Raw genomic sequence first — 15,485 nt, 5'->3', positions numbered from 1 at the left:
ATCCAATATTTCTTTTCAGTTTTACCTACACAGATGTGTGTTTCAAATATGTTGTCTCCTGGCCAGTATACATATCAATTTCCATTTGTAATAACAGTTAAACTAAATAAAACATTTCACATTGTGCTAGCATCTTGTTCCGTTGAGGATTAGACTTTACTGAAACGTTCTTAATTTGAAATAAGTTTACCCATAGTACTTTATTAGCTTAATATTTTAAAAGGATAGTTTTCCTAATAAAAATAATGAATGACCTCCCTCATGCACGTTTTCTCAAATAAACACATTCTACAATACATAAAATCCCACATTCCTTTTCTGAAAAATACATATGGAGGCCCACAGGAAAAATTAAATAAAATAAACTGTTAACGAAAATGTATCATGCTTTAAACCTGAGCAGCTGACATTGCAGTTTGTTGTAATATTGCAAAAATAGAGCATGTTGCAAGAATACCCCTGAGGGTCAAGGTAAAATGCTAGGCCTTGTTATTACATTGTTATATAAATGCTTATGAAATTCCCCAAACCATTATAGATAAGTTATGTAATATTAGCATACAGAGATAGACAGCAACTAAAATGAACAGACACCCACAAATAATCGATTTAGCACCTTTGTTTGATGTATTTATGTATGTTCTGTACAGTTTGTTCAATATTCTTTTGTTTTTTCTGGCATGAATCCACTATTGTTACTAGCTCAAAGAAACAATTGACATGCGAATGAAGTTTCTTTTTTGCCTCTGATATTCTGTAAGCCTTGAGACAGTTAAGACCTTGACACACACCTTTAAAAGTATTTTAAACAGGGGCTGCAAGAGGAAGCACCTATTAGCATTGCATTTGCATTCATCAGTGCTCAACATTACTGTGAGTTTCTCCCAAAAGAAGAATATGAAAATCAAGGCTAAGAGAATAGATGTATTGCTCATTCACAGGCCAACTTGAATACACTACATGAGAAATGTGCTTGTCTCAAAATGTGTTGAATCTCAACTTGACAGCTGTTGTCTAGATATTTTAATTGTTTTGGCTGTGGCAAGAAAGTTACTAATGAACAGTCATAAAGGAACCTACCTTTGCACTGTCTAACCGTTTTTACATTGGCGACGGGTTCTACTTCTACATATAATGGTAATCAAATCTGACTTTCATGGTTTCCTTTATCGACCAACTCTCTAACCTTGACAAGAATGCTATCCCTACTGCCCTAAATGATTGTACTACTGGGCCCTAAATATATGTCATAACTGAATTCAAGGTAGTAAGCACCTAATATCAGTTTCAAAGTAACCTTGCTAGTCAGGTGTCAGTCATTTGGAAGAGAACATTTTTGTAATAATAATAATAAACAATATAATCTATAGTCAGTAACAACAGAGATAAATAAAGGAATAACTGGTATTTTGAGCAAAGCAATTAAATATAAAGTCAAATCCCTCTGTCCAAAATGTCCCGATATGGCTTGTAGACATCAGGAAAATCCATTAATAAACCCAGAAAGAAATCTACATGATCAAAGTCTGTTTTAAAGTTCTCATAATCCATGGTGCCAGCCGGGCTAAAAACAACAATCCAATATTGCTGGCTGGCCTGTTACATTCTTTACAGTAAGTTATCCTGTCCACAACTTCTATCAGTCTTCTGTGCTCAAAACTGGATTCTTCCCATCCCTTCAATCAAGACTGGATCCTTGCTTTCATTGCACACGCAAGAGACTCTCTCCATCTGGCTCTAGGCACAATTAAATCATACATTAGTGGGATCCAGTATCACTATCGGTTTTTTTTTGGCAGTTTTTCCCCTATCTTGCTGTCTATCTCAACAGTCCGATAAATACTGCAAGGAATCATCAAGCATAGCCCGAGTACAATTTAGCATCATTAATTGCATCTGGTTCTCATTCAGCTTCTACCATTAGGCACCACACTCTCTCCAAACATTCAAAAGCAAATAATAGAAGATATCCATTTCCACCAACTGGAAATATAGATTAAACAATAACATTCAGGTTTTTTATAAAATAAATAATCGACGGTAAAGATATCAATGCTACACTCAAGTCACGCGACATTAAGTTCCACACCGCCGTCAAAAGCCGGATCAATATTTATTCTACATTATCGAGCTCTGTTAGATACGGGGGTACTATGTTCTATGAGTACTATAAAACATTCTCCACTAAAGCCGCCACCATCTCAACAGCAGATAACCATTTTGTCGACCGGTCTTCCTCTGATCCAGTCGTCTTTAACCGCATTTTCAGAAGTTCGCGAGCCAACGCCTGCGGACTCTGCACATTCACATCCCATTCTACCTCCCTGTGTGAAAATACAATCACGATACAGCATCAGAGCATTTAGGATAAACATTCCAAGCGTGAGGGCTATCAATTACAATAATCAAATATTCTACCCTGTATCACTTTCTAAAGTCAACGGTTTTATTCTAATCATAACCTCTAGATGGCAGTATAACACCACACATTCTATACATTTTAGTGGGTCCTCTTTCAGTGCGAAAGTCATGTATTTTCAAATCAGGATCAATTTTACTTCAGACGTTAATATTTCATTCGACGTGAGACACGTCGGATACGGAAACCATGTCCTACTATTGTCAACATTTCAGTCATAGACTGCTCCTCATCAAATCAATAGGTTTCACAGCAGCCTCAGAGCAACGCATTCTTCATCCTCAGGTTCTGCAGCAGCCTCAGATCTTTGCATTCTTCATCTCTGCCTGAAGCCAGCCCCATCTTCGGCTCCATCTAAACCGCCTTAACACTCTAAGACCAATATCCACATTCAGCAGATCTCTGCGCGCTACAGCAGGCTACTGCACACTACCAATGGCAGTCCACCATTCACTAGTGCAGATAACTGCTTCAGCAGATCTCTGCTTTCTACAGCTGGGCCACTGCATGCTACTGACAGCACTCCATCGTTTACTTCCTCAGAGCTCTGCACTGCTCAGCAGATCCTGTCCTCTACTCTTAATCGCTCCTCACTACAGCAGATCTCGGCTCCCTCTTCAGATATGCTCACTGTTGCAGTACGCAAAAGTTGCTTTAGTTTATCGCTTAAATCTACAACTGTCCTCCTCCAGAGCTTCCAATGCTCCAGCTTGCCTCCAATACTCAGATCGTGGCAGCCATTTCCGCTTGACTTCCTCATCAATCTAATCGTATGTCTAGTCATCCTTTCAAATACTACAAACATTAATACATGTTGAGAGATGTGGTACGAGACTGGAAATCTGTCTTGATTATGAGTTAAGGAGTTCAACTATTAGGAGAATGACTGGAGTTATGAAGCCCAAATCTCTGAATGTCAGTTCACCTTTTCCATTTCAAGCTGATATCATGGTAGCAAACCGTTGCTCAATCCTGTATTAACTAACACATAGGATGGTCTCACCACTCTCATCTCCAGAACCAGCTTCCTCCCCAATCATTTCGGATCGAGCAGCTACTTCCGCAGCCAGAGCCAACATCTCTGTCCGGTCGAGGAGCACGGGGCGCTGGTCCTCTGCAGCAGTCGATTCACACATCTGTTCATTTCTACTGACATAGCAATAGCCATCAAAGACTAGCTAGCATGCCTGCAGTGGGGGCTACCTGACCGCCAGGGCCACCACAGGTTTTCCCCTTCTAGGAAGGGTTTTTTTCCTCTCCACTGAGCGACAGGTAATCACATAACCATACCACACTAACACTATTTTAACCTCTCCAGTTTGTCTTGTATGTCTCTTCCTGTCCCATCTTTTTCAGCTGTTTCTTTTATGTTATGCACTGGCACGACCTCAGGTCAGCCACACTACCTCATCCTCGCACAAGGGGGGTTCTCACCGAGTGAGTCAAAGGCGACCCCCGGTCACACTATCCTTTCGCAGCTCATGCGCCTATTCTACCTCACCACATGAGGCACTGTCCTTCCTTTGCTCGGGACATGGCCCGCTTTATGCTCTCAGTGCCCAAGTCCCAGACTAACCTATCTCTCTCTGTTGCAGGTTCCCTGCGGAGGCCTATTAACACTATTAATCAAAACTACAAAACAAAGGTGCTGCACTCCGCAGCATATACCCCGACTGTAGCTACCAGTACGGCCTGGGTCTCCGTCCTACGCTCAGGCATTTCCTCACTGCCCTATACAATCACTGGGGTCTGCCCAAGTATTTCCCTGCTACAAAATATTATTTCAGTTCCTTTCTTTTTCCTTTATAATTATATGGTGGCTTTCTTCCAGCCACGCTGAGTCTGTCCGTAGCACTTCCGCTGGCTCGAATTCGTTTAGAGGGGCAGATCTGAGGAAACAACAAGGTATTCATTTATAGGCCCAGCAATCCCCCCCAAGGCCTGCCTCCCAGCCACTCAGGGAGAGGGAAAGCCCACACACCCTCTTCCCCACCTCTCTGTGTTACTGCCATGACTGGCAGGCGGATCCCATGGGGCTGCTGCCCTCTTCCTACAGCATCGTGCATACGTCAGACGGCCAGTCTCCCCTGTTACAGGCTCCAATAGGGCAGTTCAGAAAAAAATATATATGTTGAGTTTTCTAACCCGATTTCACAATGAACCAGAGTAGTATTATAATACAGTATAACAAATAAAAACACATTTTTTGCCAACATTGAACAGTATTTTTATTTAATGGTAAGTGGTACTGTATAACATTATTATTATTATTATTATTTGTTTATTTAGCAGACGCCTTTATCCAAGGCGACTTACAGAGACTAGGGTGTGTGAACTATGCATCAGCTGCAGAGTCACTTACAATTACGTCTCACCCGAAAGACGGAGCACAAGGAGGTTAAGTGACTTGCTCAGGGTCACACAATGAGTCAGTGGCTGAGGTGGGATTTGAACCGGGGACCTCCTGGTTACAAGCCCTTTTCTTTAACCACTGGACCACACAGCCTCCTTTTTGCCATTCAAATTATCAGCCATGGTATACAGAACACTATAATGTTTTATTGATAAACACATTTCACCAGAAAGGGACTTGATAGGCCTAAGAAAAGTTTTTAACATACACAGCACACGAAGAAATACAAGGGAAGCTTGTTGACTCACCATTGCCTTTTTTATTTGAGATTCATATAGAATCCAAGAAACCTTGGCTTTTATTATTATATTAGGCGTGGGGTTGACGGAGGAGTTAGACCACCCACGGCAAAGCAATGCAGCAATATCTCAATGTTTTGTGGAAGCTCTGTATTAAAGGGGTAGCTACAGCATGCAAGGTAATTGTGGTTTGTGATAAATTCAAGTCTTAAATAACCTTTCCTGAATGAGTGTGTGAGTGGTCTGGGGAAAGGGATATGGCCTAATTTCAATTACAGTACCATCCACATGGATCATCTGGGCCTTAGACTAACAGCAGAATTGTAATATGCTATTGTTGGAGAAATATTTATTACAATGTTTATAGTGTATTTTTTTTAAATAAATATCTATGGTTCAGGTATTTTTTATTTATGTATTTAGGTTCACTGTTGAAGCTGCTTCTGTGACCCAAGCTGTTGCAGATCTGTCCTCACAAATTGATTTATTTTTGTTTAATAAAGGCACCAAAGGCAGATAAAACTAAATACAATTATTTAATGACTTAAAAATGTCTTTATGTCAGGATTAAATACAGGATTAATTTTTTAGAGTTAGACTTGAGAACATACGCATAGCTTAAATGATTGGTATTTTCATTGATAACAAATATTAGTAGATGCTCAAGATGCTTTTTTGAATCTCATTATAAGTAAATAAAATTAATTTGAAAGGTACTGAGGTTATTAACATAGATTAGACTCATTGTCAAAAACAGTATTTTTTGTAATGTATTTGAAATAAGCAGAGCACCAGCTGACAACAGCAGGGGTGGACACATCTTACACAAATGTGGCAGGAAAACATATATGAAAAGCAGGCGGCAGCCAGAATAGTGATAATGCACCCTTCACCAGGAGCGCGATAATGTGGTCTCTCTGGGAATACCATCTATCAGGTGTAGAAGGAAATCAATGGAAGCATTGAGAATACAAAAATATGTGTTTCAAGCTGTTGAGCTAACTGGAATAGATACATTCATAATCATTGTATGAAAAGTGGTTGACAGAGCACCGTCTTGGCGTGGAAGGGTTTCATGCAGTAGTTCTCTCCATGGAGCGGAACACTCTCCTCCTCGATGTGAACACAGCAAGGTTTCGCTCAGTGCCTGTCCGTATGGCTATGGCTGTGCAGTAGCCTCGAGCTGTGACACAGACACTGTTTGAGCTGCATGCAGGATCCCCGGGGACGCCCCCCAGCCAGCGTCCCAGCTGCTTCCATAAAGGCACAAATGCACTCAAGAACAAGCGACAGGGTACTGCCTGTCACAGGTTTATTGTCAGTTTCTGCCCTGTAGTGTAGCCAAGGTTTGCTCAGTTCTGATGCCTACTTAACCCTTATTCTTTTTAGATGCATTATCAGAATACTGATTACTGAAGTGGTGGATTATCAAGATGAGGCATTGCTACACTAAGAATTCTCAATAGGTCACCCAATGCCAATATTAAATGCATTTAATTAAATCCATTAAATGGCTATTCTCAACACATAGTGACCCATTAAAAAGTACACAATATTTTCTCACATAAGATCCAGCTGTGTCATTCAAACATTATGCTGCTTAAGAGCTATATTGTATGTTGCCATAATACAAATCAGTGTTGGTTATGGGGCCTAAACATATCAGAAATTGGGGGTTGAGGATTGCCTGATAGACAGATAAATACTTTTCTTCTAGAACCTTAGTCTAGTCACTGTAGATGAAAGTATGTTAGGTCCTCTAAACTGTAGGTGTTTTCATTAGCTATAACTCCTTAACTTTATCTTCATTATGTCACATCGTTTCTATTTTTGCAAACCACGTGTCGTTGAGTGCTTCTTGATGTGAGGGTCTGGTTGAAATTACATGATAATGAAGATGCATCATATGTTATTTAATTATTACATATTTATTTATCCTTATATAATTCTCTCAATATCACATGCAGTTTGTGTACTGAGAAAATTCTGGTAGTTTTGTGAAAACATTGGCCATTTTACCTTTATGGTAGTTTTAATTATATAAACTGTTTACAACTCAACAAACATAATGACAGGAGTAAATAATGAATTGAATAATGATAAGTGTGCTGATAGTAGACATTCATCGAGAGTTAGCTTTTGAGCTGGTTTTTGAGCTGGCTCTTGCATATGGACATTTTTTACCAAATCTTACATATGCTACATATGAGCTTATTTCACTCAGTTTCTTGTTGTAAAATTTACATTCCAGCTTGAAAGCATTTGAGTGTTGTTACCTAAATGTTGTGCCACATGAAGAGTGTTTCGTTGATTTATGTGGTTTATAGTAGTTCTTTAAAATAAGGAGACAACGTACAATAAAGACATTGTTTCAGTGTTGTAAAATAATGGTGGACAGCTTGTACCGTCAATGATCTCATTACACTCTCCATGTCACATTTCTATGCTCCATGTAGCCTTTCATTTCAACGGTACAATACAGAGCAGTACTTGGCCAATTCAACATTTAATATAACATTCTACATGGAATTCCTCTCGATTGTGTTTCAACAGTGTGCATTACTTTTAATGCAAATCCATTGTATGCACAGTGGATATCTGTCAAGCTGATATTTATCTACAGTAATACAGTAATTTACCTTTTTAAATTCTGCATAAAACAGATTATACAGATTACCTTGGCCTGATGAGTAAGAATTCTGATCAATCTTGATTATGTGTCCTTCACATTTGTACAACTATCGAGTTAAACATTATATTTTATTTTACTTTTTTAAAACTCTAATTGCAGACATCGCCCATTGACTAATGTCTGATCTGTAACCTGTGATACCCTTGTAGCATAAAAGTAAAATGCTAAGGTCACTTCCACTGTAATAAAAATGGAATGTTGAAGGTCTGTGCTTTAATTCTCTTTTAAGAGCTCCTGTCAATCATACAATGTAACCTTGCCGTACCAGTTCAGGTGAATAATACTTTAAAAATGTAACCCTGGGCTCTTAAATTATGGCCCATTTTAATAGCCTGTAGCAGATTTCTTTCTTTAATTTGGCTGAGGGACATTCGGGTGAATTGTACTTTAAAAATGTAATCTTAGCACGTATATTATGAACCATTTTCCTAACCTGTTGCAGATTTCTTTCTTTCAACACTAAAATCCTTGTGATGTCTACTTTTTAGTGATATCAATATTTCTAAGGTAGTGTGTGACATTTAAATATTATATGTAATATACATACAGTATATGCATTTATGTTTCTTGTGATGAACCAATTTAAAACCACTGATAGATGATCAACTCTTGTCTTGTTCCAATATCACACTGGGGCGGTTGCCGGTTCCATTTGCAGTCTGCAATCCAAACTGCACCTAGACTCACAAAAAAAGAATGTGCAGCTTTGAAGTCAAAGATCACTTGTATGTATCACATTTTTGTATAAATCCAATTTATAAGTGGTGGAAATGCTGATGGTAATTAAGTCTGTTTTCAAGTCCCTTTCAAGCCAGTCCCAGTGACAGATGGAAGAGTGGAGTTATTTGTATACTGTGGCAGCTATGGAAAGACGCATTTCTACATTACCGGTAATACAATACAACAAAATTAATTTTCTTTATTGTGAAATTATTCGTAAAAATGTATTCATTTTTTTACCCAAACTAGCTGTTGTTCCAATGTGTTCTTACCAACTCTTTACAACAAAATACAATGATCTGGTTGGCAGCACAGTAACAACACGCCCACTTTGCTGTGCTTGTGGCAGTACAATGGGTAGGGCGGGGCACTGCTCACTCAGAAGGAGGAGGGAAGGTAAAACTGATACTGCATCTTTTGGTCACATATTTAACTCACAGAAGGAAACACAACAGGAATATTACAACTATCAAGTCCAGGTTTTTACTTGCAGTCAAGAGGGCAGCAACCTTTTGGGATATACATCTATATAATATGTCCAGTGGCAAGCTGGGTCACCTCTCACTGACGCAAGACTATTACAAAATGTGACACTGAGGAGGTAATATAATGTAGATAATTTGGAGTGTTGATGCTGTGTGTTGTGCTTATTCGGCAGCAGGTCAAGAAATAAAAAAGGCTTGTTTATGATCTTTTTTTTTTATTAAAAGTCCTGTGCTTTATCATTTGCCTCATTGTCTTTCTGTTGAATGATGGTGGATTGGCTACTTGATCAGTTAACCTCTGGAGAGTCTTCAATGACATGTAGCTGGAGAGAAGTAATGCTTCTGTAAAAAGAAAGAGGTCTTCAAGCAGATTCCTATCCCCAGGGCTACTGTCATTATTAGGTTTCACATTTTGCAAAGATTTGAGAGCAATCAATCATATATGAGGAAACAAAACATGAGCAAGAATCACAATGCAGTCATTGAAAAAGGATATTGTGTTGTGCCATCTGCCTATACTAAAACTCAATGAATAAATAAACCATGGGGCTTTCTATCACACTGTGTTATGTAAACTGTCTTAATGTCCCTATAAAGCACAGTGTATCTTATAACTGGTAATTTGTCACTATTGAAATGACACTGCTTTTTTTCCAGCATCCCATTCAATTACTATTGGAATAGAAAGTTTTGTATACTTTCAAAATTGTATAATTTAAAAAATCCTACAATTCTTCTGACATGTTAACAATAACACATGATTTTTAAATGTTCAAATGCACTTATACCTGAAGAAAATACTTTTGAGGTGGTGAATTTATATCATAGTTAATCTAATAAGTACATAAACAAGACTCCATAAGTTTGAGTAACATGGTAATACAAATAAACCCCTGACATACAGATAATCTTTGAAGTTCCTGCACTGTCGGCATAGTCTGTTTAAGCTATTTATCATTTACTCTGCTGACCAGGAATATTGTTGTACATAGAATGCACCCGCCTGTGGGCAGGAGGTAGAGAAATATTAATTGCATAGCGAAAGACAGGTCATTTCTTTTGTTCACTTTGCATATGTTAAAGTGAAAGCTAAATTTAAGAAAAATTGCACACTGAAAGCATGAACTCAAGCAAGTGCAACTGACGGGTGGGTCTACTTAATATAGCGTCTGCCGTGGTTAGGGCAGGGGAAATTTAAAGTTGAATAACCTTGTTTCAAATATAGTCAAATACACCCCAAAAACTACGCCACCCCTTGTTTATGTAGAGGTAGGGGACCTCTAAGTCGTGACCAAGATATGGGTTCCCTCACACAAGCCCCTTCAATTAAATGAACGTGAATAGTCAGAAGTGCCGTTTAAAATTGCCTATACAGGGCAGTTTTATTCAATGATAAAAAAAAAGTATAAAAAGAGCAGCACAGGACTCTAATATATCAAAGGAAACTTAGAATTAAAGAGAAATAAATGTCAGATTTCTAGTTTAACAGGTGAGGTTGAAGTTCAAAAAGAAACATCAATTATTTAGGGTCTGTAGAGAAGTTAAAAACAATACAAAGACAACCACACCACGGAGAGCATGGAGTAGGTCAGACACAGGAAATGTGATAACACAAAAATAAATATAAAATATAAAACATGAAAAAAGGAAACAAATAAATATAAAACCACAAAAAACACCAAGTGCAAAATAAACAGGTGCGCAAAATAAATGTGCAAACAAATATCAAATCCCCCAAAGCAAAATCAAAGGACGAATTCCTGCGTCTACACCGGCCATGCAGGCCCTGGTGGGGTTACACTCTGTCAAGTTAATGTAAAAGGCACATTCAATAATTAATAACGCTAACCAAAACACAAGGTGTATAAAATAACAAAAAGAAAACTAAATGATATTCCAGAAATAGAAGATTGATTTAAATAAAGAGAAGAAGGTAAAGGTAAATAAACAATAACCAAATAAATACAGTAAATAAAGAAAAGGGGATTGGTAATCATAAATAAGCAAATAAATAAACAGTAACTAAACAATAATAAACAGTAATCGGGATCACGGGAGACTGGCGTGTTCATAAACCATACAGCTCTCCACAGCTTGCCCTACAATACCTCAGGCAAGCTGTTAATATGCATACAAGTTGGAGAAGTCTCACACAGCTCACCCTGTATTGATTTGCAGTTCGTATTTGAAAATGACCCTGGAAAACAAAGACAGACCCAGCATTCTCCATGTCTAACCTGGCTAGCATTTCCACTTTTATAGAGGTTCTTAATTAGTGATTGCAAAAAGGGAGCTACAACCTGCATTCCGCGTGGCCCAAGGTGTCCCACACGCTACATTCACATTCACATTCACACTCACACCAGATGCCCTCACACCAGCACTGATTTGTGTGGTGAAACTCACTTTTTATTAATTTACTTCCCCTCTTGCAATTACAGCCAGCCCTGGCTTCTCTAAAAATCAGAAACACACAAGATCACCCTTGTTGTTGGACCAGGTATATCAACTCTATCAGCTACCAAAATAAATCGACAACAAATAAAAAGAGGTAAGGGCTCACATTACAGTCACCAGAGACTTTTACTACCCAATCCTCCTTTAGATAAACTAACCTTATAAAAGGTCAAGCCCACATCAGCACAAGGAGGGGCTATTTTACAGATCATTATGTGGGAGACACTATCTCCAAGCGGCTCAACTGCATTCCAGAAGCTCTCTTATACCTCAGCCTGAGTTAATCACCTGCCTCTTCTCATCCCTCTGCTTCCTTACCGATTCAAAACATTGAGTTGTTTATGCCACTTAAAACACTTCTTCCTAATTGATACTTGTTCAATATCGAGATTCAATTGATTGTTAATGTTTGTCTCTTGCACAGACAAATGTGTTTGTTGTAAGTGAAGATAGTTGTGAGGACTATATGTTTTAGATGTAGAACATGAAAGTGTCATTAGAAAAATAAAATACAAACACAAAGGAATGGGAACAGGAAATGGAGATTAAAGTTATTGATAGCTTTGCCAAACCTAAAACAGATTATATATCATTGTCAGGGATCGGTTTACTCAAGTACTCAACATGTAAGTGAATGAAATGCAAAAGCTGAGTTTAAATCTAATGTTTGTGTAACTGATGGAGATTTATTAAGTGATGATGAAATTGCTGTTGTTCCTGAACCTGTCCAGAAGATATGTGAAATACAAATTAAAAGGGGAGTGTTTATGTGGATATTAATTTTGTGGTAGAATATGGGGTAAAATTGTAAAAGGGAGATACATAGGGCCCCAGATAGTATGCCGTCTTTACCCTAGAATGTAAAGTAGGCATTTAAAAAATGAGGGTGGAAAAATACAGTTCTTGCTGTTTAAATGATGAATGAAAAACTACATTTCCCAGAATGCCACAGTTATCCAAGAATACTGATTGACTGGCAATCAGTTAAGCTAATGCACCTGTTTGTAATTTAACAAGCCAGGCAGGTATAAAAGGACAGGTTTCAAAGACAATGGCTGTCTATGTGATGGTAAGGACCTGTGTATTGACAGTATGATGTACATTAAAGCACAGTATATTAAACCTGTGATTTGTGAATAATATATTTAAAGTCAGTAAGCCAGATTAGCGGTCTGACTGAAAGTTAGAGATCCTGCTAAAATGTAGTTAGTGCTTCAAAACAGGAGATGGGATTTATTTTTGGTTTTGTATTGTTTGTTAAAAGAAACCGTGTTCCCACTTGAAAAGGGACACCGTGGAACAAATAAACAGGTATCATCCTGTTTAAGCCCATCCTTTGTTGTCGAGAGTGCATTATCCACCAAAGACAGTGTTAGGAACCCAGAACTGTGTTCAAAATTATACTGTAAATAAAGAAGCTTTGTCACAATTTGTATTTATGATAACTTTTTTTTACATTACGTTAATGTATAACTGTATTACTTTTAGCAAACATTATGAAATGCTCAACTGAAATTTGTAAGCCCTTTTCTAAGTGTTACATTTCAAATGTGTATATGGCAGGGCAGAAGCTCTGCTGCTGTAAATAGTGTGTGTGTGGGAATGTACGGTTGGCAGGGGGCTAAATCTGTCCCTGCTAGCAATCTCAGATGAGTGAGTGAGTGTTTGTGCTGTGATTTTTGTATTGTTTATCAATGTGGTAGTGAAGGCTAATGCCCAGCCTACACATAGTTATTCTTTTGTTTAAACCTTTTATTTTTGGCCCTTGGGCCTTTTTCTTTGTGTCATTTTGTTTAATAAATGTGTGCTTTGCTCTTTAAACTGCAGCTTCTGTCTCTACGTCTCTAATTCCTGTCGGTAACATCTTGGGCCGTGATGCTATCCTGTCACAGTGTAATACTATAATTAACTAATTACTGAAATGATTGTTGCATATAAATAAAATGGTATTTGCTTTTCTGTTGAATTGTTCTGGCTATGGTTTCATTGACGAATCTACAGTTCCCTTTCAATTCGACAACGACCACCACAACATACTTATGGGATATGCCTGCCCATTGGCTGGTATTCACTGATCTCTTTATATTAAAGCTGCCTTCCGGAGTGACTCCCTCAGTCCCACCCACCGAGGGATTAAACAGTCAACTCACGGAAGCCATGATCTCTTTTGCCTCTCACCTATGGTAAGGTAAGACTTCTGTGTTAAACTAAGCGTTTTGAAAGAGATTTTCCGAGTCGACTGCAGTGCCCCTGCATTCGTGCTGAAAACTGGCTTGCCGCTTTCGTGGAATCAGCGGCTCCATTTTAAAATCTTTTTTTCTGCTTTCCTCAGCAGCCTGCTCACTTGCGTTGCAGTCTGCCTCTTCTTACTGTCTGTCGTGTGTGAGCGACTGCCTGTGCAGTATTGATTTAAAGGAGTGCTTGTGTTGTCTTTTCTAGCCTACACTCTTGGGGAGAATGCAGTTCCTCCACCGGGGCTAGGCTTTGCTTTACCCCTGCTGTTGAGTGATTCCGCCGGCTGCCGTGCGTGCAGTTGGACGAAATTTAAATTCATATATTGTGTACTGTTGTTGTGTGTCCACCTATGTGTCGACCCTGCCTCGCAACACCGCTTTGCCTGTGTTGTGCTGTGAATTAGCTGCAGTGCAATTTTAAAAAAAACACAAACAACAACATCCAGTCCAACAACATCCACTCCAGTGTGTCGGGGCTTAAAAAAAAAAGTGTTCTCCCCCCATACTTTAGGCTTTTGCCTTTGTGTCTGGTACATGCTGCGTGCTGACCAGGTGTGTGACTACACGCGGTCAGGGTAGGCACTGCTGCATTAGCTGCCCCCCGGTGCTTCAGTACCTTGGTGCATGCTCAGCCATTGGTACTTTGGTGCCTCGTGCACATAGTGCCCGGTGCACACGGTGCTCAGTGCACTCAGTGTGCACAGTACTTCGGTACTTCGGTGCCTCGGTGCGCATAGTGCCTCAGCGCATGTGGTGCTCGGTGCATGCAGTGCTCACAGCGCACGGTGCCCGGTGCACACGGTGCTCAGTGCACTCAGTGCGCTCGGTGCTCAATGCACACGGTGTTAGTACCTTGGTGTGCATAGCACCCTCGGTGCTCGGTACACCCGATGCACATGGTGCACACGGTGCTTGGTACGCATGGTGCTCGGTTAGTACCTCGGTACGCATAGCGCTCTCGGTGCTCGATACACCCGGTGCACGTGGCGTTTGGTGCGCATATAGCCCTTGGTGCTCGGTAGACCCGGTGCATACGGTGCGCGCCGCACTCAGTGCCATGGTGCTCGGTGCATGTGGCACTCGGTCCAGCATGGTACTTGGTGCACTCGGTACGCCGCCACTTACCCCGATACCTGCTCCTGTCTCCCCCAGGGGAGCTCAGGGTAAGCTGGAAGCGCCATCAATGACGGCAGAGGAGGACACGTTTTTGATAGTGACTTCCTGGGATGAGCGGTTTTCGCCCTATCCTAGATCTGAGACTCCTCAACGAATTTTTGAAAGAAAGAAAGTTCTAAATGCTGACTCACCATCACATCCTACACTCCGGCCGGCCAGGTGGACTTACGGGAAGCGTACTTCCACATTCCCATTCTGCCATTCGGCCTCTCCTTAGCTCTTCGTACGTGTGCACATATCTGTCGGACAACAGGGTAACAGCAATTCGAGGTTGCCTCTCCCTATTTTGACAGGGATCGGAGGTTACCTTGATATCGTGTCAAAAAATATTGGGTCTGATTGCCGTGGCCGTATCGGCCATCGAGCTGGGCTTACTTCACATTCGCCCGCTGAAAGCGTGGCTCAATGCGTTCCACTTACACCCAAAGCACGACAGACATCATCGCCTGACAGTGGCCCAGAATGCTCCTTTACGCGTTCCCACCAATACCATTGCTCCTGGTCTTCCTAGAGAAGATCTGGTTAGAGAAGGTGACAATTCTCCTGGTGGACCCCCAGGTGGCCCAGGAGAACATGGTTTTCGACCCTGTGTCAGCTCTTACAAGGCCAGCCCTGGGAAAACCCGACTTCGCCAGAGGCTAAAGGCACTC

Source organism: Acipenser ruthenus, chromosome 1 (genome assembly GCF_902713425.1).
Source record: "Acipenser ruthenus chromosome 1, fAciRut3.2 maternal haplotype, whole genome shotgun sequence".
Classification (NCBI taxonomy): domain Eukaryota; kingdom Metazoa; phylum Chordata; class Actinopteri; order Acipenseriformes; family Acipenseridae; genus Acipenser; species Acipenser ruthenus.
This window is presented reverse-complemented; position numbering follows the sequence as displayed.